General features: G+C 43.3%; 2 long non-coding RNA genes across 5 annotated transcripts; one reads left to right on the top strand and one right to left on the bottom strand.

Annotated features, from left to right (window-relative positions):
* Window positions 1-366: 366 nt before the first annotated feature.
* Window positions 367-2,048, bottom strand: LOC116271025. The gene is made up of 3 exons (XR_004179371.1): window positions 1,979-2,048; window positions 1,186-1,324; window positions 367-473 (listed from the first exon to the last, which is right to left on the bottom strand). It is a non-coding gene; the product is annotated as an uncharacterized LOC116271025 (long non-coding RNA).
* On the top strand, window positions 1,319-16,187 carry LOC103878696. 4 transcript variants are annotated; one of them, XR_002518034.2, is made up of 3 exons: window positions 1,319-1,642; window positions 9,077-10,928; window positions 12,646-16,187. It is a non-coding gene; the product is annotated as an uncharacterized LOC103878696 (long non-coding RNA). The 4 variants fall into 4 exon arrangements; XR_002518033.2 differs by lacking the exon at window positions 1,319-1,642 and having other exon boundaries at window positions 7,349-10,079; window positions 10,490-10,928; XR_004179370.1 differs by lacking the exon at window positions 9,077-10,928 and having other exon boundaries at window positions 1,322-1,642.

Here is a 16,187-nt window from a genome sequence, read left to right as displayed (position 1 = left end):
CCTACCTCTGCTTCGGTGACTCCAGTGGTTTCTATCACTTGGGGCCACTTAGGAAAACAAACTGCACGAGGTAAATCAGAGGGATTTAATGCAGGGGTTGAGGCTGGACAAGTAGGAGCATAAGTTTTGTGATGCAGAGGAAGTAGCTGTGCCCAGGAGGAGGAGCAAGGGCTGAGAGGTTGTGGGGATGTGGAGCTCAGGGGAGGGGGCCCAACTGGGATCTCAGAGCTCTGAGGAGGTACTGGTGGCCGCTGAGCCACGAGGAGGGCCCAGATGCGGTCTCAGAGCTGGGAGAAGGGACCTGTCAGGGTGCACAGCCGGCTGGGGCGGTTTTTTCTTAGTCCAGAGGAGGCGGCCAGATGGGGTCTCTGAGCTCAGAGGTGGGGGCTGGGCAGCGCTGTCTGGAACCCGGTTTTGAAAGTGACAGGAAACCACGCCGGATACAAGGTAGTCACTATGCCATGCCAGCTGACCTGTAAGATAACCGGAAGTTACTGTGCCCACCTTTCTCCTTTGCACCCTGCCCACAGGCTGCCCCTCTGGGTGACAGTGTGACTGTCCTGCTGGTGGCTCCTCCCCGCGAGCAACAGGAGGGTCATCCTGAGGTTACAGGGACAGCCCTTCCCTGCGGGGCTGATAGCTATCCAAGGCTGTGCCCTCCTGCTGCTGTGGACCTGGCCCAGATGTGCCAGGCCTGTGCTGGTTGAGACTTCACCACCACCCTGAGCTGTTATCTGTACATCAGGTGTCAGCTTGGCACAGAGAGGTTAAACTCACACAGGGTCACACAGCAAGTTGGGGGACTGGGGTTCACTCCCCAGTCCTGCCTCTCTGCCGCTCACAGGCTGGTGGGAAGAGACAATCACTGTTCCCCGCGGGAGCCCAGCAGTAAAGCGCCAGGACCGAGGACTAAGGTGGGGCCCTGGGAACACCCCCCCTCCCAGCAGGGACAGCGGGCCTCAGTGGTGTGGGATTTGCTCCCTGCAGCAGCACCCCTGTAGAATCCTGGGGTGCACTGTGCTTTCCTTGAGGGGAGGAGTGTTGAGGATTGCCTGGCTGCATGGAGAAGAGGGTGAGAGGGTCAGCGAGAAAGGCAGGGTCTCCAGTGGATGTTGTTCCGCAGGCACTGGGAGGCTTTGTAGTTTTTTGAGAAGAGGAAGAACCGTGTGAGGCAAGTGGACTTACCTGTGGGGTGTCTGGGTGATTACTGCTCATAGTCAACTCTGAAGAAATGGTCAGAGATGAAGAAATAAGGTGTTTGGACAGCTGCCTGAACCCTGATGCAAAGAGTAGGCTGCAAATGTGACTCTGAAAAGGAAAGTGCCTGTGGGACAGAGGGGAGGTGGGTAGGCATGGCTAGCAACAGCCTTTGGAGCTGGGACACCTGGACCCTCAGTCCAGCAGTTCCCAGGGAGAGAAAGGCTGGGGTGGATGGCGCTTACTAATGCCTCCTTTGATCCCACCCCATGGGACAAACAGAGGCTGTGGGCCGAGTCCAGCACAGCCCTTCAGAAAGCACCCACTCTGCCAGTCCAACCAAGGCAAATGCCCTGACCCTTGACACCCACGACTGGTGCTGGCTACTCTGGACACAGTGCAGTGGGAGAAGGAGAAGGAAAAGGAGGTCCCCATCAGTTCATTGGTAAGCAACTGACCTTGGGCTAAGAAGGGGTGCTCAGAGACTGGGATGGGCAAAGGCCATATTTACCACTGTCCTAAAGACTGGGGCAGCCTGTGGTATGCGGGTGGGGTGAGCTGACTACCTGCCTCTATCATAGGGCCTGTTGGAGAGAGTCCTTTGCTGAGGAGCAGAGGAAGGAGGCCATGGCAGTCACCCAGGCAAGGGAAGCTGGATCAAGTGGGTGGAGCAGTAGGGCAGCCAGGGGAGTAGCATGAGGAGGTAAATCTAGGTGCCTGATATGAGGGCCAGGCAGAGTAGCAGTGGACAAGGATGTCAGGCCCTGAGATGGACACTTACCCTCCAAGGCTATAAGTTGGGCTTTACAGCTTCCAGGGGAGTGGGAATTGCAGAGAGGGGGTCTTCTACCCTGGGCCCTCACCCGTAGCCAGGCCCTATGGAAGAAGTGGGCATCCCCTCTGCAGCCCAGGAGTTCACACTCCCCAGGGAGCCAGCAGAGTCTGGCTATAGAGAGGAGCTCTGCAAGTCGGGGATGATAGGCTTTCTGGGCTGACCCTGTGTTCCCTCCCTCCTTCTGTGTCCTCTGTGCAGGCCACTGCCCAGGGAGCCAGCACCCTCCTGGATGCAGGACATCCTGGGCAGGGTAGTGGGCTGCTGACAGTTGGCCATCTTGGCTGGTGGCTACAGTGCCTGTCACCTGCATCTGCTGGCTGCCTACCCCAACCATAAAAAATGTCCTGCTTCCTGGAATTAAAAGAAAATAATTACTGAGATGATAAAGATACCTCATAACCAAGCCTCCTGGGTATAATACTCCCAGTTATGTTTTGCAGATATATGTATATACATATATATATATATAATATTTTGCTCTTAAAGTAGTTATGTTTACCTTTTATTGTAATAAAGCTCAATGAGCTGATACTAACCTACAATATGGAACAATTTCTTTGCATTATACCCTATGGTTTAATAGTTACTTGGTTTTGCCCTTACCTCACATTGCCTATCTTCTTGGTAACCACAGGTCTCAGGTGTGCCCTGGTACTTAATTTTTTTTCTTTTATCCATTTAGTTTTATATGTGTATATATATGTATATATATTACATATAAATAATATACATTATTTTAAAGTGACAAATAGTTTTCTAACTAGGAAAAAGTGACATTTTCTTTAGCAAAATCCACATTTGTGTTTTATAAGCTTCACCAAAAACACATTTTACACTCCTGCTATTTTAACTTTCAATAACCGAAATTCCCAGGGTAAAAAACTGAGATTTTAATTTAACATTGGCTTTAAGATTTTAAACTATTGAAGAGAATTTTAAGATTAAATTTACCAGATTAATCTTACCAAAGGTTACTGAAGTCATGTGAATTAAAAAGCATCTGAGCTAGCTTCTATCAGTCTGGCCCTTTCTTTAGGTCAATTTATTTACACTCTTTGATGCAGTTTAATAGTGAAATACCACTTCCTGATGACACATATAACAGACAAGCAGACAAAAGAAGACAAAAAGATTTTTTATTGGCCTGTTTTCAAATATTATCTCATTTACTTTAGACTATTAATTAAAAAGCTACAGCAAATGCTAAAGAGGAGAGTTACCATCCAAGGCCTTCTTAAAAGAGGGAAGATGAAGCAGCTGGGTACAGCTTCTGAGATAACAATTTGAATAATTTCAAAAAGAAATAGATTATAGAATTTAAAAATTAAAAACTACTTGTATTAACAATATTTTTAAAGAAATTGTGTTTTATCCAATTATTTAGTTTTGTATGAGTGTATTTGTAATATCAAAGTTCAATTTCTAGAAAAACTTTATTGTATATTTTCTTAGTTATAGCCAACTAATCACACAACATTTTAAAAAATTCTTTTTTTCTTGTTTTTTACTAATCTTGATATAATTTAGGTCATTCAGAAAATGCTTGGATTGTCTGGCTTGTCATAAATATTTATCTTCCTTGCAAAACCAAGTCATTTTATTTTAGGGAAAAATTTATCATACGAGACTCTCACATAAATTTACTTTTGTTTATGCTGTCTTACAAAAAAAATCCTCATTTTTTAAACTATTTTTTAACATTGACCTTGTTTCCTGGTTCCTTTTTAACCTTGTTTTATACAAAACATTTAAAGAAGTTTTGAATTCGACCAAAATTTGTTACTAAGAACACATTAGTAACAAGAATGTTACTTTACATTAGTAAAACAAGAATGATTTACTAATACATGTACATTTAAATTAGAAAATACCTAGAAATTTCAGACATTTAATAAAATATTTAACATAAGTTTAGATCCTAAATTATGACAAATTTGTTTCTAAATATTTATTCCATTTCATTTACCTAGTGTATTAGTGCGTTTTCACACTGCTGATAAAGACATACCCGAGGCTGGGCAATTTACAAAAGAAAGAGGGTTATTGGACTCACAATTCCACATGGCTTGGGAGGCTTCACAATCATGACAGAAGGCAAGAGCAGCAAGTCACGTGTTACATTGATGGCAACAGGCAAAAAGGGCTTGTGTAGGAAAATTGCCCCTTATAATAATCATCAGATCTCATGAGACTTACTCACTATCACGAGAACAGCAGGGGAAAGACCTGCCCACATGATTCAATCATCTTTCACTGGGTCCCTCCCACAACACGTGGAAACTCAGGGTAAGATTTGGGTAGGGAGACAACCAAACCATATCACATTGTTATTTTAATAGTTTACCTAGATTATTCATAAAAACTGTGGTAGTCACCATTTAAAGTTATTTTTCTCTCAACCATTTTTATAACCTGTGAATTTCAGGTAATTACCTAAGTAAGAACCTTAAGATTAAATATAGGCCAGTTGTGGTGGCTCAATCCTGTAATCCCAGCACTTTGGGAGGCTGAGGCAGGTCAGTCACTTGAGGCCTGAAGTTTGAGACCAGCCTGGCCAACATGGTGAAACCCTGTCTCTACTAAACATACAAAAATTAGCCAGCTGTGGTGGCACACACCTGTAATTTCAGCTACTTGCGAGACTGAAGAATGAGAATCGCTTTAACCTGTTAGGCAGAGGTTGCAGTGAGTTGAATTCATGCTACTGCACTCCAGCCAGGACAACAGAGTGAGACCCCGTCTAAAAAAAAAAAAAGATTAATTATATGTTTACTTTACAAATTATTCAAGATTTAACTTGAATCTTTCAGTAATCTTTCAGTTTTCTGAAACTGATATCCTTCAGTTTTCAGTAATAATGATATTAATATCTTATTTATTTAAAAATTATACAAGCAAAGATCATTCTAGTTTTGGCTGGGTTTGCAGTTTTATGCCCCTTATGCCAAATTTTGATGATTTATATAGTATTTCACAGGGATAAGTATGAAATGGCTTAATCAATAAATACAAACAAAAATGTATGCTGCCAATTCTTGACATTTCTAATATTGATTTGCCAATAATTTTAAAGCTAGTTTATTTATTAAAGGTTTTGCTTAAGTCTTGTGAACTTGAAAAGCATTTGGGCTTCTTATTAAATTTATGAGTACTCTTTAAGTTTAAGCCAAGTTTGGTACTTTGTGGCCAGAAATACAAAAAAAAGTGCACATACACATAAACACACACATACACACTCATACAAAGATTAGTAGCCTATAGTTTTTACTTCAGAACTCTAGAAATGAGATGTTAATACAAACTCATTGGTTAGCAAAAACAATAACAGAAAAAGTTGGATGAAAACAGTAGATTTTTATCTCAGTAGTTTCCTTTGATAGTAAACTCTAGTTTACTTTAGACTATTAGTAATCTAAAGTAAAGTCTTAAAGCAGACTATTAATATTCTAAAAGCAGACTTAAAGCAGGCAGAAAAAAAGCAGAGAAATAGAGAACTTAATAGTTGCAGGTCGACCTTTGAGCTCTGAATTGTCCTTGATGTAATTTGCCTGTCAGTTTAAAATGTGCATAAGATCATACCTAATGTGTAGTAAAGGCACCATAAATCCAAACGGAGTGCCCAAGAGAGGTTGTTCTGTGGCCTAGGATTTAGTGGAGTTGATCAAAATGTACTGATTGTGGATGGGACTCCACAGTGTGTCACCACTGAGTGATTTCTGCCCTCTTACATGCCTCAGCTTCTCTCTCTGAAGGTCTGTCACCTGCAGAAGAGCTCACAGTGTGGAGTGACCAGCTCCTATCTGTGTTTCCTGGATGAAGCTTTTTAAAACTAAATTGTTGGGAGTTCCCTTAGAGCCATGGCAACATTGCAGGGTATCAACACCCTAGACATTCCCACTCAGCCCTTCGTCACCCAAAGGTACCTTTCAGCCAGGGTAATAAAAATGCCTTTTCTCTTTGGACCTCAGGAAACTCCGTCTCTCATTTATTTATAAAAATTACACTTCAGTTTCTCACCCAAATGGACAGACAAGCCAATAAAGATTAATTAGAACAGAAAGGGCAATGGAGAAGACTCTTTAGAATTCACCTCTGAACTAGAATTAGGATCCTAAACAAACAATTTTGTTCGTTGTTGATCCTAAACAAACAATTTCCAATTTCCATATATATGTATATATATGGAGTTTTGCTTGCTTCTGACAGTGAAGGCAAGTTTTACTGCTTCCATCTTGATAAAATGCAGGTAACTTCTTTCTGGAGTTTCAGCTCACCTCCAATAGAAAAGGTGAGTTTTAGTTTCTTCTTGCTTCTAAAATGGCAGAGAGCAGTCTGCAGCCAGTGCCCCTTTCCTAGGTAAGTACCTAAATTGATATATATACACACACACACACACACACACACACACACACACACCCCTAAGACCACTGGGTTTCATTTGTTATATATCTATATCTATCTATATCTATATTTATATCTATCTATATCTATATCTATATCTATATCTATCTATATCTATATCTATATCTATATATATGAGTTACCTGCCTTTTATCAGTATGGAAGCAGTAAAACTTGCCTTCACCATCAGAAACAAGTGAAACTCCATAAAAGAAGTTGTACAGCAAAATAAACTTTAGATGTCAACCAAATTTGGGGATATTAGGGATTCTCTGGGGGGAGGGGCAGGCCTCAGCACATTTTCTCATTGGTTTGAGCCATAAGGATAGATCAAGCTGGTATCAAGCACTGACAGGAGATTTGTGAAAGATCGGGGCAGCTCCACTGAGAATCTCTCTGTGGTTACTAGTTGTGAACCCAAAATATCTAAGAGAGGTCTCAGTCCATTTTAATAGTTTATTTTGCCAAGGTTAAAGACATGCCTGTCACACAGCCTTAGGGGGTCCTGATGATATGTGCCCAAGGTGGTCGGGGCACAGCTTGTTTTTATACATTTTTATACCTTTTATACATTTATACATTTGTTTTATACATGATGTACTATACGTAGTACATCAATCAATACATGAAAGATTTACATTGGTTTGATCTGAGCGGGCAAGACAACTCTAAGTGAGGGCTTGCAAATCATAGGTAGATTTGAACATATTCTTTTTATTTTTATTTTTATTTTTTTGATATGAGGTCTCACTGTGTCACCCAGGCTGGAGTGCAGTGGTGTGATCTCGGCTCACTGCAACCTCTGCCCACTGAGCTCAAGTGATCCTACCTCTTCGGTGTTCCAAGTAGCTAGGACTACAGATGCATGCCACCATGCCTGGCTAAGTTTTTTGTATTTTTTTCAGTGGAGGCTGGGTTTCACCATGTTGCTCAGACTGCTCTGCAACTCCTGAGCTCAAGTGATCCACCCTCCTTGGCCTCCTAAAGTGCTGGAATTATACAGGCGTGAGTAACCACACTTGGCCAGATTTAAACATACTACGAATGGTAGTTAGTTAGAAGAGTTATTAGCAGTAGAAAGGAATGTCAGAGTCAAGATAAAGGGTTCTGGAGACCAAGGTTTTATTGTGCAGAAGAAGCCTCCAGGTAGAAGGCTTCAGAGAAAATAGATTGTAAATGTTTCTTATGACACTTAATGTTTGTGTTAATGTTAATGCTGGAGGGATATAATGAGGCATGTCTGACCCCCTCCTCCACAATGCCTGAACTAGATTTTCTGATTAACTCTGAAATGTTTTCTTGGCCAAGAGGAGGAGTTCATTCAGATGGTTTTGGGAGGGTATCTTAGAATTTCATATTTGGTTTATATTTACCAAGTTTTTCACCGAAACTGAAAGTTGCCAATAGTTAGCATTGTTCCGTGTGATTGAGACTACTGAAGAAACAGTTTTACATCCAAGGTGTTTAGGTAAAAGATTATAGGAAGGCAAATTTGGGGGTGGGGGCAGGCTTGTTTAGAGGGTTACAGGATTGTTTTAAGTTAGAATAAAGCTGAAGGTTTGAGCAAGTTGTGGAAGATTTGTAAAACATTTAATATTGTAAAGGAAATTCTGTGTGTTTGCATATTGGCTAAAGTTAAAAAAGTATCATTCAGATTTTTCATAAATTGAACATTAAAATAAAAGCACAACATGCTTTTCTTGGAGCATTGATCTGCTCTTTAACAGAAAATTGTAAAGAGTTATAAGAAAGTTTAATGAGACTCTTACCTCATGGTCAAACATTAAAATTGGATAGATTTGTCTATAAACTTATATTAAGAATTGAGTTTGACATTAATGGTACCATGATGCAAAGGTGAAATCTGGCTCTCTCTCTAGAACAAGATTTTCATGTGCTACTAAATAATGATGAAAAGCTTCTTTTTGCCTTTTGAATAAGGTATAAGAAAAATAATAAAAAGAAAGAATTGTTTAGAAAGCTAAGTTTTCCCTCTATTAATGAGTATAGGTTTTTGCCTTTAAAAAGTTTTGAGTTATCATTTTGGCTGAATGGATGACTTATGGTAACCTAGAATTCTATTTTATAATATAAAATGATTTAAACCTTTGATATTTGACAAATGTTCCATAATCATATTATAAATTGTGTCTTTTTCTGACCTAATTGAACTTTTAGCTATTAGGTCTCCTAAAGTACAAAAATGACATATTTGATTTATATAATATAAAAATCATATAGTAAGCATGGTCAAATATGAAATGGTGTTAGAATTTCTTTGTGCTGTATTTGTAAAAATATATTATTGTTATATATTCCAAAGTTATGGGAAACTCTTATAATTGTAATATTTTAATGTACATTTTGCATAATTATAATTGTTATGTCAAATTCTTGTGTGGAACATAATATAAATTTATATTTAATTTTGGCTTCAATAGTGGCTGTCCTAAAACTTTTTGCCATCCACAGAAAATTGTGACTTGGTAATTATGCTTTTAGCTGACTCCTAACTCTTGCCATGGAACTTTGGCTGCCAGGGAGGGATTTCAGGGAACCAAAGGGACTTCGGGGAGGCTGGCTGCACTCCAGGTTGTGGGTAGTGATCTAGTTGTGGGGACTAGGATTGTTTTCACTTTGCAGGGTGGTCTTCAGTCTTCTGGCAAAAATCTTTGAATGTGGCTTGGACTCCAGCACAGGCCCTCTGGTTCTCTTAGGCGAGCACTGATTCTTCTTAGCTGCTATCAGAGTTCCACGGCGACCCTCACCAGCACTCCTGGACACCCTCTTCAGCCTTGCAATCACCCAAGACGGCCTCTGAGACATTCTCTCAACTTCATTTGCCCTTGTGGGTTGCCAGTCCCAGTTCAAAGATCATTGTTTCTGTCATAGTTCCTTCCATTCCCAGACCAGCAGGAGCATCTGGGAGGCCCAGGATAAAGGGAGGCAATGAGCTCAAGGGCCCAGCTATCTGTCAGTGACACCCGCCTAAGGGGTATCAGGGGTGATTCCATCACCCAGAGACCCCTCATCAACTCACCAGACTGTATTCCCATCCCCGTGGGACCCAATTCCTGCACACAGCCTCTTTCGGCAAGGGAATCCGAAGAGCGGTTTCCAGCGCCCACCTCACATTCTTGAAACTCCTCCTCCTCCAGCGGGAAGCAACCACGGAGACGGCCCGAGGAGGCCCTATGGTCGAGACTTTTAGGGTCCCGCAGTGGTTGTCGCAGGCAGCTTTTTAGCGAACCAGGCTGGCTCTGCCTGTCCCATTTTCCGCTGCTTAGGCAGGCTGACAGCCCTGACAGTTCAGATCCCAAGGCTGCCTCGCAAATGCGCATGCGCCAGTCTCAGCGCACGGTGAGTAACCGGTGAGCTAAGGCTTGCCTCACAGTGAATGCAACCGTTGACTGGCGACAAGTATCTGTGGCTTGGCAGAGAAGGGGACCTCTGTGGACCTGCGTCCACATTAGACTCTAGCCTGTCTTCTTTGAAGGATCCACGTGATATTCCCACAATCCTAGGAGATGGCAGTGGAGAGTCAGCCTGAAGAAATTTCAAGCAGACCTTCAGAAATACAGCGCGATATCCCCAAGGGGCCAAAAGGACCTGCAGGATGTGTCAGGCCTGCTTAAATGGTATTGATGTGAGTATCCTTGAAAGTTGCCCCCCGTGATTTCTAGGAACAGCCCGCTTGTGTTTCCTAGGGCTGCTCTCTCCCCAGTGCGTCTTCGTGGTAGAGCAGCACCGCACAGTCTCAGAAGCTACCCTGCTGTGTGTTGATAAGGGAATGTTGCGAGTGATGTATGTTTCCGCGCGCGCGCGTGTGTGTGCGTAAGTGGTTGGTGTCTGCTGAAAGCAATGTGGCTCACACGCTGCAGCACTTTCGTTTTGGACTCACCCCACCTTCTGGTGCGCCTGTCTGAGTGGCTCTGCTTGGGCTGCCTTTCGTGTCCTTTGTTTTTCTGTGTTTCCTAAATGCGCGGTGAACTGGGGGGCTGACTGGACACGCCTGGGTCCAAATCACATTCCCCCGCAAAGAATCCACTCTTGCAGAAAGAAGAGGAGCACACCATACCTAAGGACAGACATCTCCCAAGACCAGGCTAGCTCTGCCTGAACCATTTTCCTCTGCTTATGCAGGCTGACAGCCCTGACTGTTCAGCTCCCAAGGCTACCTCGCGAATGCCCATGCGCCAGAATCCGAGCGCCTTGCGCAAGCGGTGAGGGAAGACTCCCGTCAGTGACTGTCACTGTTGCCGGGCGACAAGTATCTGTGGCTTGGCGGAGAAAGAGACCTCTGTGGGGTACGTCGGCGTTGGACTCTTGCCTGTCTTCTTTGAAGGATCCACGTGATAGTCCCACAATCCTAGGAGATGGCAGTGGTGAATCAGCCTGAAGAAATCCTAAGCGGAGCTTCAGAAATACAATGCGAAATCCCTAAGGATCCAAAAGGACCCGCAGGATGTGGCAGGCCTGCCTAGACCGTTTGAGGGTGAGTCTCCTTGAAAGTTTCCCCCTGTAATTTCTAGGTACAGCCCACCTGTTTTCTGGGGCTGCTCTCACCGGTAGGGCTTCGTGGCAGAGCAGTACCGGGCAGTCTCAGAAGCTGCCGGGCTGTGTGTGTTGTTATGGGAGTGTTGCGAGTGATGCATGTTTCCGTGTGTGTGTGTCTAAGTGGTGTCTGCTGAAAGCAATGTGGCTCTCACACTGCTGCACTTTCCTTTTCATGTTGCCCCACCTTCTGGTGCGCCCGTCTTTGTGGCTCTGCTCGGGCTGAGTTGCTTCATGTACTTTGTTTTTCTGTGTTTCCTTAATCCGCGTTGGATTGGGGGACTGGCTGAGACACGCCGGGGTCCAAGTCACCTTCCCCTGCACAAAAGCCACTCTTGAAGAAAGAAGAGGAGCACACCACACCCAAGGGCAGACACCTCCCACGATTTCTTTGTCCTGGGACCGACCTAGGACCAGATCCTCGCAATCCTGTCTCAGAGCCGCTTGAATCCAACTCGAGTTCGGTTTTGAGCCGAACAGGTGCTTCACCACATGAAGTGGGCACTCCTCCATCGTCTTCGGATTTCATTCAGGGAGGGAGTGGTGAGCAGCCATAAGTTCCGATTGGGGAGAGTATATAATTTGATGAAGTGTGGATGGGGTCCGCACCTTTACCTGCAAAAATGTGCAGAGATGACACAGAAGGTGCTTCCAAATCTATCCTTGCAGTCTCTTCATTGCACAAGCTGTTTACACCATGGCCCTGTGCTCAGGTGGGAGGACTCCAATGTGCAGGCAACAGCTGGATCACACACTGGGGCCATTTGGCCGGCTCCCAATTTTGGCTTTCATTCATGGAACCACGTGAGAGTGGGATGGATTGATGCTGGGTGGTCTGTGGCCTCCACACTGGCCTCCTCTATTCCTCACTTCCATGTTCCTCCTGGGCCTAGGGTTTCTTGGATCTGGCTCCAAGTCTTCCATAGTAAAAGTTTCCCAGTTGCCAGAAAACCACACTCATGGAGATCCATTTCATGAGTGTTTCCTTCTAAACACTGTCACGTTTTAATGACTGGGCAGCTGTGATATTTTTGGAATAGTAAATTCCCACTATGTCCACCATCAAAGAGCCTATTTTTCTCTGACTTCTATCAGAGGGCAGCATGATTCCTGTAGCATGAGAGTAGGCAGCATGAGAGCAGGCAGCCAGTCTGGCTTTTGCCTGGTAATCTAGGCTCTGCTTCATTTCATCTGCACGTCCTTTCTCATTGTGGAGGCGATTTATCACTGGGCTGTTGCTGGGTGGACCTGACTCTTGCCATGCATATTTTGGCTGCCAGGGGTTTCAGGGAGAAAAAGGGACTTCGGTTAGGCTTGTCACACTCCAGGTTGTGGGTAGTGGCCTAGTGGTAGGGGCTGGGGTTGTTTTCACTTTGCAGGAGGCTCTTGGGTCTTCTAGCAAAAAACCTTTCAACGTGGCTTGGACTTTATCACAGGTCCTCTGGTTTTTTTAGGCGAGCATTTATTTTTCTTAGCTTCCATGTGGTGTCAACAGTGACCCTAACCAGCACTCCTGGACATGCTCATCAGGATTGTGATCACCCCAGAAGGCCTCTGAGAAGGCCTCAATTACATTTGCTCTAGTGTGTTGCCAGTTCTACTTCAAAGACCTCGTATCACATTGGACTTGTTTTCGTCATGTTTCTTTCCATTTCCAGACTGCTGTGCTGAGAAGCAGGAGCATCTGTGAGGCCCAGAATGAAGTGTGGCAGTGAGCTCAAGGACCCGGCCATCTTTCAATGACATGCACCTCCGGTATATCAGGGATGATTTCATCACCCCAAGACCCCTCAACATTTCACCAATTCCGTCACACAGCCTCTTTTGGCAATGGAATCAGAAGAACCATTCCCAGTGCCCACCTTAAATTCTAGAAACTTCTCCCCCTCCACTGGAGCCTAACCACGGAGACAGCCCGAGGAGGCCCTATGGTGGAGACTTATAGGGTCTCCCTGTGGTTATCTCAGACAGCCTTATTCCCGAGGCCAGGCTGGCTCTGCCTGTACTATTTTTCTCTGGTTAGGCAGACTGACAGCCCTGACAGTTCAGCTCCCAAGGCTGCCTCGCGAATGCGCATGCGCCAGTCTCTGGGCACCTTGAGCAAGCTGTGAGCGAAGGCTCGCGCCACAGTGAATTCCACTGTTGCCTGGCTGCAAGTGTCTGTGGCTTGGCAGAGAAGAAGACCTCTGTGGACGTGGGTACACGTTGGCGTTTCACCTGTCTTCGTTGAAAGATCCACGTGATAGTCTCACAATCCTAGCAGATGGCAGTGGCGAGTCAGCCTGAGGAAACCTGAAGTGGAGCTTCAGAAATACACTGCAAAATCCCTAAGGTCCAAGAAGATCTGCAGGATGCGTGAGGCCTGCCTACTTGGTGTGGGGGTATCTCCTTGAAAGTTGCCTCACTGTGATTTCTAGGTACAGTCCGCCTGTGTTTTTCAGGACTGCACTCTTGCCAGATGGACTTCCTGGAGAAGCAGAACTGCGCAGCTTCAGAAGCTGCTGGGCTGTGTGTTTCTTTGGGAGTGCTGCGAGTTTTGGATGTCCGTGTGTGTGTGTGTGTGTGTGTGTGCGTGTGTGTGTGGCTGTGTGTATGTGTGTGTGTCTGCATGTGTGTATAAGTGTTGTTTGCTAAAAAATATTTCACTCATGCACTACTGCCCTTTTTTCCCGAGTTGCGCCACCTTCCGGTGCACCTGTCTGTGTGGCTCTGCTTGGGCTATGGGGCTGCATGTTTTTTGATTTTTCGTAGGTCCTGAATCTGCGGTGAATTGGGATCTGACTAAGACCAACAGGGATCCAAATCACCTTCCCATGCAAAACAACTAATCTTCAATAAAAAACAGGAGCATATCACACCCAAGAGCAGACACCTCCCAGTGCCTCATTGTCCTGCAGCCAACTCAGTGCTAGACCCTAGCAGTCCTGTCCGTAGGGCTTCTTAAATCCACCTCGAATTCGATTTTTAGCCAAGCAGTTGCTTTACTTTGTGAGGCGGGCACTCTTCCATCATTTTGGGATTTCATTCTGGGACAAAGAGTGTGAGCAACAGTTAAGTTAGATACGGATGAGGGTACAATCTGTTGAGGTGTGGATGGGGCCCCACAACTTCAGCTGCAAAAAAGTTGCAGACAGGTGACACAGAAACTGCTGCCAACTCCATCCCCGCATTCCCTTCATTGCACAAGCTATCCATAATGTGGCCCGGTGCCCAAGTTGGAGGACTCCAACTTGAGGGGAACGAAAAAAAAAGTTTAACTGAAAATAAAAAAGAGTTTAACTCTGTGAGATGAAACCATACGTCACTGAATATAAAAAAAGGTTTAACTCTGTGAGACGAATCCATACATCACAAATTATTTTAACTGATAGATTGTTTCTGGTTTTTATCCTGGGATATTAGATTTTTCACTATAGTTCACTGTGGGCTCCAAAATGTACCTTCATAGAGTCTGCAAAAAAGGTGTTTCCAACCTGTTGAATCAAAACAATGGCTTAACTCTGAGATGAATCCACACATCACAAACCATTTTTACAGATACATAGCTTTTAGTTGTTATCCTGAAGTGCTCATTTTTATACATTAGGCCTCACTGTTCACCAAAATGTCTTTTTGTATATTCTACAAAAAGAGTGTTCCCAACATACTGAATGAAAATAAAGGTTTAACTCTATGAGATGAATCCACACATGGCAAAGCATTTTCACTAATAAATTATTGCTAGTTTGCATCGCAGGATATTCAGTTTTTCAATATACTAGTCCATGGGCCCGGAAATATCTTTCCGTAGATTCTTTAAAAAGAGTGTTGCCAATGTGTTCAATAAAAAAAGAAATGGTTTAGCTCTGTGTGATGGATCCACTAATCACAGAGCTTTTTCACAGATAGCTTATTTCTAGTTTTTATCACAGGACATTCAGATTTTTAATATAGTCCTCAGTGGGCTCCACAGTGTCACTTCATAGATTCTACAAAAAGAGTGTTTCCACCTTGCCCTTCATAGATTTTCCATAAACAATGTTTTCAACCTGCTGAATCAAAACAGTGGTTTAAGTCTTTGAGCTGATTCTACTCATCTGAAAGCATTTTCACATATAGCTTGTTTCTAGTTTATATTGAGAGATAATTGGTTTTTCACTACAGGCTTCAATAAGCTTCTAAATGTCCCTTTGTAGATTATTTAAAAAGTTTCCAACCTTCTAAATCAAAACAATGGTTTACCTATGTAAGACAAATGCACACATCACAAAGCATTTTCACAGATATCTTGTTTCTACTTTTTATCATGGGATATTCCATTTTCCACTGTAGGCCTCACCGGGCTTCATAATGTTCCTTTGTAGATTCTACAAAATGAGTGTTTTCAACCTGCTGAGTCAAAACAAAGGTTTAAATCTGTGAGATGAATCCAGACATCACAAAGGATTTTCACAGATACCTTGTATGTAGTTTTTATTGCGGGAAATTTGATTTTTCCCAACAGGCCTCAGTGGACTCTAAATGATCCCCTCATAGATTCTACAAAAAGAGTGTTTCCAACCTTCTGAATCAAAACAAAGTTTAGCTCTGTGAAATGAATCCATACATCGCAAAGCATTTTCACAGATTGCTAGTTTAATGGCAGGATATTTGGTTTTTCACAATATGCCTCAATGGGCTTCAAAATGGCCCTTCGTAGATTTTACAAAAAGAATGTTTTCTAACTGCTGAACCAAAACAAAGGTTTAGCTCTGTGAAATGAAATTGCACATCTAAAAGCATTTCTACAGATTGCTGTTTCTAGTTTTTACCATGGCATATTCGGATTTTCACTATAGGCCTCAAGGGGCTTTGATATATTCCTTCATAGATTTTACTGAAAGAGTGTTTTCTAACTACTGAATTAAAAGAAAGGTTAAACGCTGTGAGATGAATCCACACATTGCAAAGAATTTCCACAGGTAGCATCTTTCTAACTTTTATCACAAAATATTCATTTTTTCACAATAGGCCTCAATGGGCTCTGAAGTGTCCCTTCATAGATACCACAAGAAGTGTGTTTCCAATCTGCTGAATCAAAACAAATGTTTAAATCTGTGAGGTAAATGCATGCATCATAAAATATTTTTCAAATGTAACTAGTTTTTAGTTTTTGTCATGGGATATTCTGTTTCTCACTACAGGCCACAATGGGCTAAGAAATGTCTCTTTGTAGATACTA

The sequence above is a fragment of the Papio anubis genome, chromosome 17 (assembly GCF_008728515.1).
Source record: "Papio anubis isolate 15944 chromosome 17, Panubis1.0, whole genome shotgun sequence".
Lineage (NCBI taxonomy): Eukaryota > Metazoa > Chordata > Mammalia > Primates > Cercopithecidae > Papio > Papio anubis.
The sequence above is the reverse complement of the archived record's forward strand: the minus strand, read 5'-3'. Positions and strand labels throughout refer to the sequence as shown.